General features: G+C 45.2%; 1 protein-coding gene across 2 annotated transcripts in view; it reads right to left on the bottom strand.

Moving 5' to 3' along the window:
- LOC107997153 (zinc finger protein 37) overlaps positions 1–14,908 on the bottom strand; it is a 202,813-nt gene that overhangs the window by 166,871 nt on the left and 21,034 nt on the right. The gene's annotated exons all lie outside the window — the stretch shown is intronic.

Genomic DNA, 14,908 nt, shown 5'->3' with positions numbered 1-14,908 from the left:
CAACGGTGGCGGAATATTTTTATAGCCGCTTCCTTTTTGCTGGCATAAATGCCCATGCGGTGGAACAATAGCGCGCGAATTCTCCAATCTTGCAATGATTGCGTAACAAACGGACAAAGAAAGGTGTATCTCTGTAAATATCGAGTGATGCGATGATGCGCCTTCCTTTTTTCCTCTCCGTAATGGATGTTGGATCGTTTGGATTGCAGGAATACGCGTTACTGGAATTAGAAAAATGCGCGCAATGAACAAGATTCTCGAATTCTCGAAACGATAATTTTAGACGGCTTTGTTTTCTCGAACTGCGTTCCTTGAATTCGAATTAAAAGAAAAAAAAAAATGCACATCTCCTTGATTATTTTATGAGATGCATCTTGTTTCGAGCTCCGGAGTACTTTCAATTCTGTCGAAATCGAAGTGTGGTTAAAAATAATTCCCTTTTTCCCCCTTCTTCCTTCCACCATTATACCACGTTAATTTTCAGAGCATCTTGGTATCCCTCGGCCGCCTTTTCGGTAGAAACTGTCGTCCCAAAACCCAAAAGCGCCATGGTGTATTCGAGACACTTGACGCCATTAGCGGCTCCAAACTGTTCCACGCGCAGTTAAAGTGATTTGCGACTATCCGTAGCCAGAAACCACCTCTCTTTTCGCTTTATCAGCTTACCTTCCTCTCTCTCTCTCTCTTCTTTCACTCCCCTCGCACGAACCTGCTTCTACCCTACACCTCCTTCGCGATTATGGAAAGTGTATGTGTATCGATTCGAATTTATCTCCGTCCCCTTCTTTTTCGATCGCCCATCTTTCGAGATCGCTGATAAAAATTCCCAAATATAAAAGTGTAAAAAAAAGGGAAAAAAAAAAAGAAGAAAAAATCGAACCGTGTATATTCGAAAATGAAGCGGTTGTTCCCCTGTACACGTCCTATATACGTGGAATAGAGTTATTCTACGTTTTATCTTGCGTTTTATCCCGGCCCGTTTTCCATGCCCGTGCAACCTTTCTGTTTTCGCATTCGTTGAAAACCATAATGTTTCTACCGCTGATATTTCAGCTAAATAACTACGTGTGACAGCCGTGGTTAAGCGCCGAAATGAACGGGTGCTATTAACGATTAAAAACAAAAAAAGGGAGCAGCGGGACAGGACGAGAAGGAGGGGAGCGGGAGGAGGAGGAGGAGGAAGAGAAGGAGGGGGGGAAAAAAAAAGAGAAACAAGCGGCCGGTAGAGAAAAAGGCGAAATATGAGAGCAGTTAATAACACTTTGCGGGAAATAATACTGCGAGAAAGGCCGCTTACCGTGACAAATAACGACTCTCTCGTTCTTTCGCCTCCCCTCCCCCTGCTCCCACTCTTCGCCTCTCTTTCGATTCACCCCTTCGCCCCTCCTTCCACCTGCCTTTCCACGCTCTTTCTATTCACGCCTCGCGATCTAGTCTACATGCCTCTATACTGCATGGGCGCGACTCTACGAAACTCTGCCAAGTCCTTCTACGTCCTTTGCGACTCGTCGCAGCCTCGAATCGTCGAAAGGTATTTATATTCGAATCCAATCGTGCGTACGTACATGTAAATACAAACCCGTGTTCTTCTTCATCTTCGCCTTCTCTCTCGTTCGACGGCCCCTTCGTCACGACGAATTTTACGATCCTCGACTCGAAAAAATTTTTCTTCTCGGCCGTCCCCTCTCGCGCGTCCAAGCTCATTAGATCGACCGGTAGCGTGAACGCGATAACAACGTCAGCCTGCATTCAGCGCGGCACGGACGTCACCGTCGTCGCTTGAAACATTCACAGTTGACAGATGTCACGCGCTGACCCGCGTCACACCTGTCACCTGTCAACCACCGATCCGGACGAATTACGCGCTACAACGAGCACGTGTTACGTCTCGAATAATGCGCGGAAAATTTCACCGAGCTATCATTATATCGGCTGATACGTGGGGCGCGTGCAACACCCGTTGACGGAAAAATGATGGACGAGTTACGAGATAGCGCTATCTCGGCATCGTGGCCGGGCCGCGTTAAAGACAAGCGGCGCTCGTACTCGCGCAAACTTTCCAACCCCTCGATCTCGATCTATCTCCTCGATCAATGGGATTGGAATTGTTGGGAAAAGAGATCGTCGACTATTAGCAAAGTTACCCTTTATGAGGGAGTAATGCCTCGTTCGAGCCAATTAAAAATGTTGGTGAAATTAATTCAATCGGATTGAAAAAGTACAAAGTAACGAAATTTGTTTTACGATCGATTTTAATGGAACTTCTCTTTAATTCTTAGCATCAATTTGGGGTACGAATAAATCGGATTTTGAGCAAGAATTCGTTAAAAAGTCGTTAATTATATCTCCTTCAACTTTTTGCTCTTATTATTTTCAAGGACACAGCTGTTACTGATCCACCTAGGCATCGTCTGATTTCCTCTACCTAAAACAACCGTGTTTGGAATAACGAAACACGATGACGGACAGGAGGAGGTTGGGGAGTGAGGAGTGAGCCCCTCGCGGCGAGCCTCTCGATCGTTGGCTCGGCTGGACAGAGGGGAAGGGGGACAAGGTGACGGTGTTTCGCCGTTGGAAAAATAATTTCTCGACGGTGTTTGCGAGCACGCCCACTTCGGACTTTCTCTATTCTTCCCCCTTCCTTCGTTTTGCCCTCTTCAACCGGCCCTTTTCTCCGGCCGCCTCGCGCTTTTCCCGACTTTATTTCACCGGCGAAAAATTATCGTCGTATTCGTCGTACGCTCCGCTTCCGAGGCCGCGCTCGTGTGCGTGCGTACGTGTGCAAACGACGCAAGAACAATGGCACTGAATTGGCGTCTAACCGGTGAGCAATAGGTCCATCCCTTTCGTCCGAATAAAGGCGCTCCCGTTAATTAATGGAGCCTATAAATCACCACTCGGAATAATACCCAAGGAGACAACAGGAATAGTTTATAAAGCGGCTTGGGAGTGCCGATGCCTTTCCCTTTACCATTACCATTCACGGGCGCGCGGACATCTCGACGATTTTCACTTTTAACCGTGTAACAGTGTGTACACGAGAAGTTCCTCCACGCATACTCGTATTATATTCCTTGAGGTAGCATTATTTCTTTCAGATGTTTACACGGATCATCCCCCTCGATTCCTTTCGTATTGTATTCTTGACCTAATAATGCTAATTATACGAGAATGTCACGTGAAATAATGCTACCTAATTTCGTGTACTGGCTAATTATACAGGAAATAATTTTTCCATCCGTTTCTTCTCCGTAATTACCGATCGAAAGTTTCCAATTTCGAACCTCGCCCCCCTCCTTCCTCCCGCAGAATTCTTCTCGTGTTCGGGCGCGTGAAACGCGAGGCGATTACCGCGCGGGGCGAAAGGAATAACGGCGTACATAGGAGGAAGAAACGAGATTGCTCGTTTTTCCATTCGTTTCTCTCTTCTAATTCGTTCCCTCGGGCGAGGTTCGGGAGGACGACGTCGCGGCACGTGAAATTTATCTTAAACGTAAAACGAACCAAACACGCTCGGCTTGATATACGGTCGCGTAATGTCTATATTTTTATTATTTACGGGCTGCGAGATAAGTGAACAGACTCCCCCTTTCGCCGTTACACACCCTCCCTGACGATTCGAAGCGGAGAGGTTGTGCATGGAGAGGCGTGATAGAGTCTACAGCCGCAAGAAACGCGGACATTCGTTTCCACGTAGTACGACGTGTATAATGCCAACTTCTCAGCTTGAAACCACCCTTTCTCTTTCCGCTCTCCCCACCTTCGATGCATCCTCTCGCGCGACCTCTCCCCCCTGCGTACCTTTTCCGTACTGTCTCCGCAACCAGCACCACCAACGCTGCCATTGTATCGAGAAATATCACGCGCCTATAAATCATCTCCAACGCCGCATATTATACCGGCGAACTATTCGCGAGAGGTAGAGGGGGGGACAAGGGGAGCGGTGGTGGTGGTGCACCGTTCTGGGATACTGGCTACCAGCACCAGTCCAGTTCGGAGGGGTGGTCGGGTGTCCGGTATCGGGTGTCGGTTGTCGGCCGATGGCCAGTCACCGGTGGCCAGAACGGTTGTTGCACGAGTTTTCGATCGAAACTGACGTTCGACATCCGATTATTTTATTTCCCTTCGGCGGCACTAACCGCCGTCGAAACGCATCGTAAAGAATCGCAGTACGTGTCCCGTTCAATTTTTTCCTTTCTCCTTTTTGAAAACTCTTGGGAAAAATTTGCGGACGGAACGGGAGAAATCTTTACATGGGGAGGGAAGAGAGAGAGTCGAATGACTTTCGATTAAATTCATTAGGAGAGGAACGAAGGAGAGAGAGAGAGAAGAAAAAGGGAGAAAATATCGGGAAAAGGTTGGTCGTATGTTCGAAGCGATAACGAGGCTAGAAAAATACAAAAGTGGGACATAACGGTTTGGCGGCAGCCGTAACACGTTCGCGGTTGGTAGCAATAGTGGTGGCGGCGTACGCTTTGGAAAAAGGGAACAGCGATGTGGTGGTGGAGAAAGAGAGTAAAAAGGGGCGAAGGGGAAGGGTGGAGGGTGGCAGGAGCGAGCAACGAGCAGCGGACAACGGGCAATGAGCAGCGAGCAGTGGGCAGTGGGTAGCGGCGGGCCGGGCAGCGGACAGCTGGCTGGAGGCAGGAGGCAGGAAAGAGGAGGTGGTGACGGTAGTGGCGGCAGTAGCGGTAGAGGTAGCAGTGGTGGCGGCGGCGGCGGTGGTGGCGGCGGCGGTGGCGGCAGTGGCGGCGGTGGCGGCGGCGGCGGCGGCGGTGGTACAGACGGAGGAAGCGGTGAAAGAGCGGGGGAAGAGGTAAACGGCTGTCGACCCATCGCTCATACCACGTTTCTCGTACACACGCTGATCTAGTTGTATTTATGCCAGCAGTGAATCACGTCGAAGGTTTGATTTGTCGATGGCTTTTATGGACGGGAATTAACGCGTGCAGCGCTTCGCATTTTGTTACGGCAAATGCCGTTCCCTCCACCTCCCCCCTCCTCTCCCTCTTCCCCCCGGCAGCCCCACCTCCTCCCACCATCCCACCAGCCACCCGTTTATACCCCTCTCTTTTAGTCGGTTCAACATTTCCAAATAACCGGTACTCGTTCCATGATTTGTACTTCCACTTTACCAATTTTTTTTAATGCGAAAACAACAGCGGCTCGTCATCCTTCCGCGATTCGACTCCTAAATACGGATGAAAGGGGGAATGGCCTGAATCGAGTCGATATTTCGGATCGATCCGCGAAACGACAAGATTGAACGATGCGTCGTATCTCTCTCGTTGAGGTACACAGGCTTTCTCGGTTTTTCTTCGCCGCGTACACTTTCCACCGTGTCCCGCGCGTTAAATCGGCACGCGGCTCGTTCGTGCTTTTAACATCGGCATTCTTTTAAACGCCTTTTTAATCCCCTTCCACGGGTGCGAAAAAAAGGTGAAAAGAAAAAAAAGGAAAGAAAGGAGGGAGCGTTATTCTGACACGCACGATTCGAGTCGTTAATCGCTCCACGTTGATAATTCAAGCAAGCGGGTAAGGAAGGTAAGGGGGCGCGCGCGCGCCTAGCATCATCGACAACGTGAACCGTAATTGTTTAGGAAAGATGGCACTTTGCTCGGCATTTTGTCGCCTTGGACCCCTAATGGCCGGTGGTTGATAACAAGGTTTACAAACTAGACAGCGCTGCCCACTGAGAGACGTTGACAGCGGCTTTCAACCTTCCCGTAGCCGGCTCGATTCGTGGTCAGTTGAAGCGCGTTACTAGCACTCGACATCTCGAACCCGTATCGTCGCGTGTTCCCCTTACACGTGTCGCTCCGCCATCCCCTCTACGAGGCAAAGTATAACTCGCCAAAGTTATACTGACCGAATAGATATACTGCGGAATGTAGACGCGGGAGGAGAGGAAACGATACTCGCATGGTAGAGAAGAGCACGTGCGCACGTTGCAACCCGTGCACCGTAAGCGCGGTCAGGCGCGTTACGCGACGCAAGAAGAAGGCTTTTCCGCTAATCCTTGGTGCGGCACTAAACGAGCTGGTGGATTTGTTGGAAAGAGCTTATACTTGCTGAGACAGAGAGAACGCCCCTCCCTTCCTCCTCTCCCGCCTCTCCCCTCCCCCCCGCCTCGGTAGAACGGGAGAAAGAGGAAATAGCGGAAGGTAGGGAAAAGGTGCAGCAACGTGGCTTCTGCTCGTGAAACTACAAAGCTCCTATCCACACGCGGGCTAACAACAATGGGATGATCCTGCCGGATTACGCGATCCGACACGAAGGAAAGGCCGGCTGCTTCGTTTTGTTACCGGTATTCAAGCGCGACTACGCTTGCGATACAGCTTAACGATTCCACCAGTACAGCGACACTGTTCCGATACTCGCTTCTTCTTTCGCGAATCGCGGTATACGATGCTTCGTATTTTAAAAATATCTCTAAATATTTTTGTCGTTTTATATACTGTATTTTGTTTTTTTTTTTTTTTCAATAAACACGGGTAAGAAATAATTAGGTGTACGTTTTTTTTTTAAAGCGATACGACATAGGTGTGTACACGTATTGAGCGATTTAATGCTTGATGATATGCCAGCGATACATACAGGAAAGGGTAGATAAGCAGTCAACCAACCAACCAGCCAGCCAGTCAGCCAGTCAACCAGGTAGATAGAGGTACAGACGAAGAAGAAGATAGGTAACAAGCGCGCGTGAGAAACATGGGAGGGAGAGAGAGAGAGAGAGAGAGAGATAGCGACTCGGGTGGTGACGTTGACTAATGATGGTGGTGAGAGAACACACTCTACTCTAACCCGACCTGTTGCACCCCCAATAAACCCCGTCAAACGACGCACCGCTAAATAGAATCGTACCGTGTCTCTCGATCTTACAGACTGCTTCGTGCCAACGAGCGGGAACACGATTTCTCGTTACGATTAAATTCACCTAATAATACTGATACTTTAAGCGGTGGGGCAACAGAGATCGTTATAATATTTTCTCATATTATTATTCATCACAATTTTTTTTCTTGTCTTTTTTATCGACTCTGCGTTGAAAAATGAAGTAGTCTCTATCGGTAAAAAATCGTATCACGTGACTCGATACAATTATACGGCGAAAAAACAATTCAAAGTTTGTCCACGAGATGGACATAGTCGTCGTTGAGCAAATACGACTGGCAAAAGAGTGTCAATGGCAGTGATGGCGGTAACGGTTTGTTGATCGGAACACCGTTGGAGACGATATTGGAAAGACGCGTCCGATGAAAGACCGAATCGACGATCTTCCGTTCTCGCAAGACTGGCCTGACCGCACCATGTCGAGCACTCTTCAACGCGGATTCAATCCCGGTGAGCCACGAAATAATCATCTCCCGCCGATTCATCCCTTCGCCACCAGAAGCCTCTTATTGCTGGAATCGTCCGCAGTCTGGCCAGGAATAAACGTCTGTCGTTCTCCCTTTCTTGCTTCTCTCTTTCTCTCTCTTTTTCTCTCGTGCCAATATTTTCCGTTCTACCGATCTTTCTCTTTTCTCACATCCAACATCGTTTAAACAACACGGTCTTCTTATTGTTTTTATCAACGGAGAATGATCAGAAAAACGGACGTGATTTCGTATTTTTCTAAATCGAGTAGAAATTTTATCGTTTCGAATTTTTTTTCAATTAATCAATTTTTTCATTTTTTATCACATTACTGACTGCGAATTGTTAGAACATTTACAAAAAAAAGTATCAGCTTCTATCTTGATAATTTTTTAATATGTTCTTAAAGTTATCATCCTAATTTTAATTGACGATCGTTGTTCATTAAAAAGTTATCAATAAAAATATTTCTTCGAAATAATTTACGTTTAGGTTAAGATAAGTTTTAGTTTTATTCAAGTTTATTGATGGTTTAATTGATAGTCTAAATTCATCAAATTACCTAGCAGTGAAATGAATTTTTACCTAATTTTGATTGAGATGAAATTAAACTCAGAATCAACACAAGTTAATATTGATCAAAAATTTATTTAATTATCGAACAACTCGCTTGATGCAAAAATTAGGTTAGGTTAATAACTTTTTGACGAATAACTGTTGACCATTAAATAAAATCTTCAAATGATACTCAGAATGATCTTGACATTTGATTTTCGTTAAAAAATTATCGAAATCGCAGATTATTACCTTTTTATAAATATTTATCTCGCTATCTAGTAACACTATTGAAAATATTTCGATCAGCCTCTTCAGACAAGTGTTCTGAATCACGTTACCTTGTTCTCGCGAAATTGAAAATCTCATCTATCCACGGATATTTAAGTAAACGATACCCATTTCGAATTAAGCGATTGATCTCGTTACTTTTCGCTATTCATCGTACACAATAGATAAATATATTTTTTACTGACCACGCAACTCTTACACGCCTTCGTTGCTTTATAGCCGTATTGTTCTGAAAATCAAGAAATATGTCACCGACAGCGAGGGTAAAATGCTCGGGAACCAAGCGTCGTCGTAGCAGTGTCACGGCCAGGAAAACGTTACTCTCCTTGCTCTTTTCGTCTCTCCTCCCTCGTTTCTCAAGCCTAGATGCACCGCGTCTTTCGTCTACTTAGATTCCCTCCCGCCCTCTCCTTCCCCCCATCTTTGTTTTCTTCTCATATCATTCGTTGCTTTTGTATTATATTTCCGTATGCTCCAATCCTTTTAGATAAGTTTCGAATTAACGAAATCTAGGCTTCTTACAATGAATCGTCCAGCATGTTTGTACTTATTTTTCACTTTCTCTTTATCTCGTTTAACACGTTTCGAACACAAAGATACGAATATAGAAATATGAGACACCAAAGTTTTAACTTATACATATTATTAATAGATTTAGGAATAATTATACTTCAAATAATATGATTAAAACTTATTTTGCTGTAGCAATTGTTAAAGATTTCAAATATTTTTGTTTTTAATTACGATAATAAGAAAAAGTAAAGATTCAAATTTTTTGAAGATTTTAAAAACGAATCGTGTCAATTATAAGCCCATCGTGAAAATTAAATATTTTTACATGTGCCGTTATTGGATAACAAAATAATTTTATCTTAACATTGTCTTATATAAATATAAATTTTACAAATTGTATTTATTCATTTTAGGCAAAATAAAACGATCAAAAGTTCCTAATAAATTCTATAATATTCACGTTCATACATTTTCGTTTAATTCTTATATTTATTGAGATATACCAAGAGATAAAGATATTTCTATATTCGTATCCAATTGTCAATCATTCGTTATTTCATTCTTCGAGTGATCACTTCGATCATTTTCGAAGCCAGCGTTACATTTTCAAGCCACTTTCGAGTTTTTGGATTATTGGCGAGGAAAAACGGCGTGGAAAGAAGCCGAGAATCAAAAGTTGATTTCGCAGATGCCGGTCTTGGGTGAAACGTCCAACGGACGCTCAACTTATTGGTAATCCGTGCAAGGGGGTACACATTCGATTTTATTTCACGGTTTCCTTTATGCGAGAGACGTAGAATTTCTATTAGCTTTGTACCCCGGTTAGATTGAATAGCCGCAGGCTGCCAGGGCATACGTTCATGACTGTTTCATTTACAAATGTATTTCCCTCTCAGACGGAACTTTCAATTTAGTCGGATGCTTCCTACGATTGTACGAAACGCGTAACCGGGGCTGTTCCATATACACGATACGCCTGCTTAGAACTTTCCTTTCGGGGAACAAATCGAAACGACGACGGACGGAGAGTTGCTTTTTACGCTCGCCTCTGTGAAATCACCGCGTTCGTCGAAGAAAGACGTTTTTAACGTATCGATTATCCGTATATTTAAAAGCGAACACGACGTCGTTGATTTCGAATCGTGGAAACGTTGTTTTCCATTTTCTATGTAAGAAAAGAAAAGAATTTTAAAAAAAGAACGATCCAAGATTTCAAGAACTAATAGCATGGTTTTTTTATGTAATAATAGTAATGACAAAGACATGATCGATCAAAAGATTTTTCGCGTATAAAAGACAAATATTTTTCGAAAAATATATTTCACGGTGTATCTTCATCATTATTTTACATTCGTATATCTTATTTTCAGTCTTCTTCTTGTTCATTGTGATAATTTGAATAAATATTAATATAATGTAATAATAAAATGTTCGAATAAGTAATTAGTAATATTAGAACGATCGGATAATAGATTTTCAAATTACCAGAGATTCCACTGTATTCATCAAGAATAAAAAATATTTGATCAATTTTTTTGACATCATTCGATATCATAAGTGATAAAAATATGTATTGCAACACGCTGAATATAACGAAAGAATCGATTTACAAGTACGATTTACAATGTAATTCAAGATTATAAGAAAATTATTATTGACATTAACAAAGAAAAAAATATTAAATTATACGTAAAATATATATTTGCATTTTCTGTTCAAATAATAAACAGAATATTGTTAAATAAAACTTATATATCTATAAATTCTTGCGTTCACCTTGAACTAACTTCCGAATCATTTTCTCAGTTCACAGTTCACATAGCGAAAAAAATCATTTACGATATCCATCGAAAATCCAATCTCGATAATTTTTTAATATATATTCAAGATCATTATATCGAAATCCAATATAAACAAAAATTCTAAGATTAATCCAATTCATGAAATTCAAAATTTAAAAAAAAACTCACTCAACTCGTTCAACAATTCCTATCGAATTTAGACTTTCTTAAAACTAACCCAGCCTAATCGAAACAAATATTTTCGTTGTAATAACTTTTTAATAAAAAGCAACTTAAAAATAACAATATATTAAAAAGATCAAGATCAGAAAGATGAAAGAAATACTTTTTTGCAATTCTATTCCTTCTCAACGAATCTTCTATACGCATCCACCCCGTGAAGAAACTGGAATCGAAATTGAACCGAGAGTACCGATTTCATCATCCATACATATAATACGTTAATCGTGTATAAAAACGAAACTTTAATCGGATATCGACGGTATATGGATAGGATTCGCGCCTTTCGTTACCCTCTCCCTTCCCTCCTCCCTCCAATTCCTTCCTCGCTTTCGTCTCGTAATACGAACGACGAAGAGACACCTTATCCGTATCTCCCTTCTCTGCCCCACTCCCCTCTCCTCCTACTCCCCGTGCGTCTGCCTTCCTCTCCCCCCTCCCCTTACTCCCGTGCACGTGTAAACGTGTACACAGAGCCAGCCGAGCACAGTTGTGCAGTACGCCGCCGTCCCTATGTGCGTAAACACATACGCGCGCGCACACACACACACGTACACGCGTATCAAGTCAATAATTAACACCAGTTACAACTTGTGGGAATAGTAACGGCGTTTATGCTCCCGGGGACGTCGTATTTCAGGAAAATGTGCTCGTACGCCGTCGCGCCGCTCCTCCTAGCTCCTCTCTAGCAGGAGAGCACACCGCGCGAGGATTTGTCGTCGGCGGGAAGCGAGTTCGAAACGTCGGAGGTCGGGCGGAGGGGGACGAGAGGAAGATGGGAGGGAGACGGGTGAGGAGCGCGATAGAACAAGAGGGATACCACCATGGGAGGAGGTGGAGGAGGGGGGAAAGGTTGCGCGAAACCGTTTCTCCACTACGACCAGCAGAACCGTTAGCGTGCGTGGTGGTAGTGGTACGAGCTCCGCTGGTAGCAGATGAACAGATACGGGTTATGGGAGGTAGAAATATAGATTTAGGCTAGAGGCGACCACCAACTCTCCCCTCCTTCCCTCCACGTACCGTCCTCCGCCGTTTCGGGGTGCACAGGGAAAGCTAATACAGATTGCCAGGCCACCGGTGAATGAAGCCAACCCTTGAAGCGTCTTTAACCGTGTACGTGTACGTGTTACGTGTTACGTGTAGCAGCGCGCTTACGCGATAGAGAGAGGATCCGCGGTTTCATCCGCCTAAGTCCTTGGGTTTACAGCGATTATGGATTCGCGTGCGATCTTACACCGACACTGTCGGCATCGTTGGCACGACCGCCCCCTCCTCCTCCCAGCTACACTACGTTTGTACGTTTGGCTTGAGTTTCCGGGGTTTGCCGCCGTCGTTTCCAACCTAGGGGGAACGTGGGGGAGGTAAGACGGGCGGCTAGAGCTGATTTACTGCCGGCTTATGGGGTGTGAGACAACGCCGCGACGTTGGATGAACGAGTTAATGGGGCGATCGAGTCAAGAGCCACGAGTATTATTCCCAATCAACTCTCTTTTTTTGTTTATCGCTTGTGCGATATTTCTTCCATAGTTCGATCGATATATATGTGCATAGCGGAGACAGAATTTATTTTCTATTTACCTATTTTTCATTCGAGGACAAGTGTTAGTTAGTTCTTGTTGCTAGAGGCCGTAGGAGAGAGAGAGAAGGGGGATGAGGGAGCGATTTGAGGTAAATCGGAGTCACGCTCGTTAGGAGGAAGGAAGATATAGGGGCTAGTTAAAATAAATCTTAGAAGGGAGTAATTATACGTGTATTAGCTAGCCCCGTTGTGCAAGTGATGGACGACGCAGCGGCAGATGTACCGAAACGGCTTTTCATTCCTCGATTTCCTTTATTGCCACTGGACGGATACGTTGCGAGCAGCGTCTACACTCCTCTCCGCGAGAACTGGTTTATCGTAGAAACTGTAGAATATACGTAATATCGCACGTACGTATATATTCTTTCTTTTTCCCTTTTTTTTCCCCCAAAAGGACGCGAATCGACTTCTGTGAGTTCTGTCGACTTCAAATGGAACGAATCGCCTCGAGATTCAGCAAAGATCAATCGCATCGTGCATGATATCGCAAGTTATCGGATACAGGTTGCACCGAAATCGGGCTCGACGAATTGTGCTCGTCGAATGGCTTTACGAGCTCATCGACAATTACTAGTGTTTTGCCCGGGAGTCCAATTAGTTGCTGATCAAAGTAACATTTAACCACGGCTCTTTACTTCCGTTCTCATTAAGCTCATCAGTGCATCGGATGGGCACGTGTTCATGGCGCGATATTAATTTACCTTTGAAAGCAATCGAACAGTTGCGATTCACAAATTCGAGCGCGGACTCGCTCCAAAATTTCCAATAAAATAACCAACTTTAGCCGCCCCTACCTTCGCTGTCGCTGCCTCCGCTGGCACTGCCACACGCTCCTCTCCCCCACCCACTCCTCCCTCTACGCACATACGCGCGCAGTTATATCAGCTTTCCTTCTCTCTGTTTCCCCCTTCCTCCCTCCCCCACTTTCCTCCATCCCTGTTACACGTGGAGTATCGGAGACAAGCCACCGCCGCCGCGGCGTCCGCTCGCATCATCCTATCCGCTCCTCTGTTCCAGGAGAATCGGTGAACTCATTATTACGATAAACTCGTATACATATTTATCGCAGATGCATTATTACTCTTTCGCCGATGGCCCGGCGTGGTCATCGATTGTGAATTTCATTTCGCGACTTAATGTACCGAATAGTAATGCCGCGTCGAGGTACTTTTCATTAACGCGCACGCTGTTTACGGCATTAAGCCCAATTAAAAGCGGACCGGATACAAACGTTAAAGCCAAACTGTTATCTCGCTGCGCCTACTCCCACCACCACCCATCCCCCACCACTGCCACCATCGCCGAGTTAAACGATGCGCGGCAAACGGTCGCTTGTCTAACGTACGGAGGGGAGAGATGGGGGGGAAAAAACAGGAGAAGGGAAGAAGGAGAAACGTCTTTCCACTCGTCTCTCCATTTCCGCCAACTTTCCGCCGGGCCGAATAATGGTCCGGCTTCGGTTTCATTTGGTTAGCGCCAGCTGTACCGGCCGTGTTCCAACTAATATCGATAAATTCACAGGTGTACCGCACAAGTGCGCGCGTCCACCGCGTACAGCGCGCATCAATTTCGAGGAGCTTAACGCGCGTGCGAAAACACACGCGACTCGAGCCAAGATCCAAATTTTCCCACAGATTCTCGTCCATCCATCTCGTTCGTCTATTCTTCGGGAATGGGAAAGGAGAGTTCGCCATATGCCTGTTTTATACGCAAACACACCGATGCATCGATCTTTCGAAGTCAAAGATCAACACTCCACTTTGATTCGCGATTATTTGAGATTGTTAATAGAGATTGACATGGAAGCTTCAAAATAATTATCAATTCAATCTATCGATCATTAACACCAAGATTACACAAAGATCGATCAGACTCAACGCGGGTAAATAAGATTAACGTTTCGAAAATCAAAATTCTACGAGATTTATCTCGCGTGACGCGCGAGATAAACAGTGTAACAATTATCGTATAGTTGATGATAAATAGCATCGACGAATTTCCAACTGCGTTTACGAAAAGATAAACGCACCTACTTTTCCCCTCCCTCGTGTGTGTTTTTCCAACGTGTGTGGCGCGCCCCTCTACTATAAGTAGACACGGTTTATACGCGTATTCGAGACCGTTTACGTCACCGATGTATGTACGGCCCATACCATACCGCGGAGCAAGCATTGGTGGGACACGTGCGTGGAACGACACCGCGCGTAGAGAGAGCGGCTCGCGAGCAACCGCAAAGCGCTAATGCTGGTCGGACAAACAGTCGCCGCGGAGCGGTGGGGTTTAGACACCGGCGGTATAGATAGGGTGAACGAGTGGCGAGGAATCGCAAGGACGGACATAAAGAGAGACGAGTTTGAAAGGAGAGGGGAGAGGGAGAAGGAGGGGTGTGTGGGGGACGGAGAGCGAGATATATTCCGGTGTACAGTGGGAAGGTGAGGAGGAGAGAGAAAGAGAGAGAGAGATGGGGAGATAGAGAGAAGCGAACGAAGCTCAGGAGTGAGGGAGGACGTTATTGTTATCTTAGATTTATAGTCATAACGGATGGTACTACCTCGCTAGCCAGCAACCCCGAGCGGTCTTATAATCACCC

Source organism: Apis cerana, linkage group LG13 (genome assembly GCF_029169275.1).
Source record: "Apis cerana isolate GH-2021 linkage group LG13, AcerK_1.0, whole genome shotgun sequence".
In the NCBI taxonomy this organism is placed as follows: Eukaryota; Metazoa; Arthropoda; class Insecta; order Hymenoptera; family Apidae; genus Apis; species Apis cerana.
The sequence above is the reverse complement of the archived record's forward strand: the minus strand, read 5'-3'. Positions and strand labels throughout refer to the sequence as shown.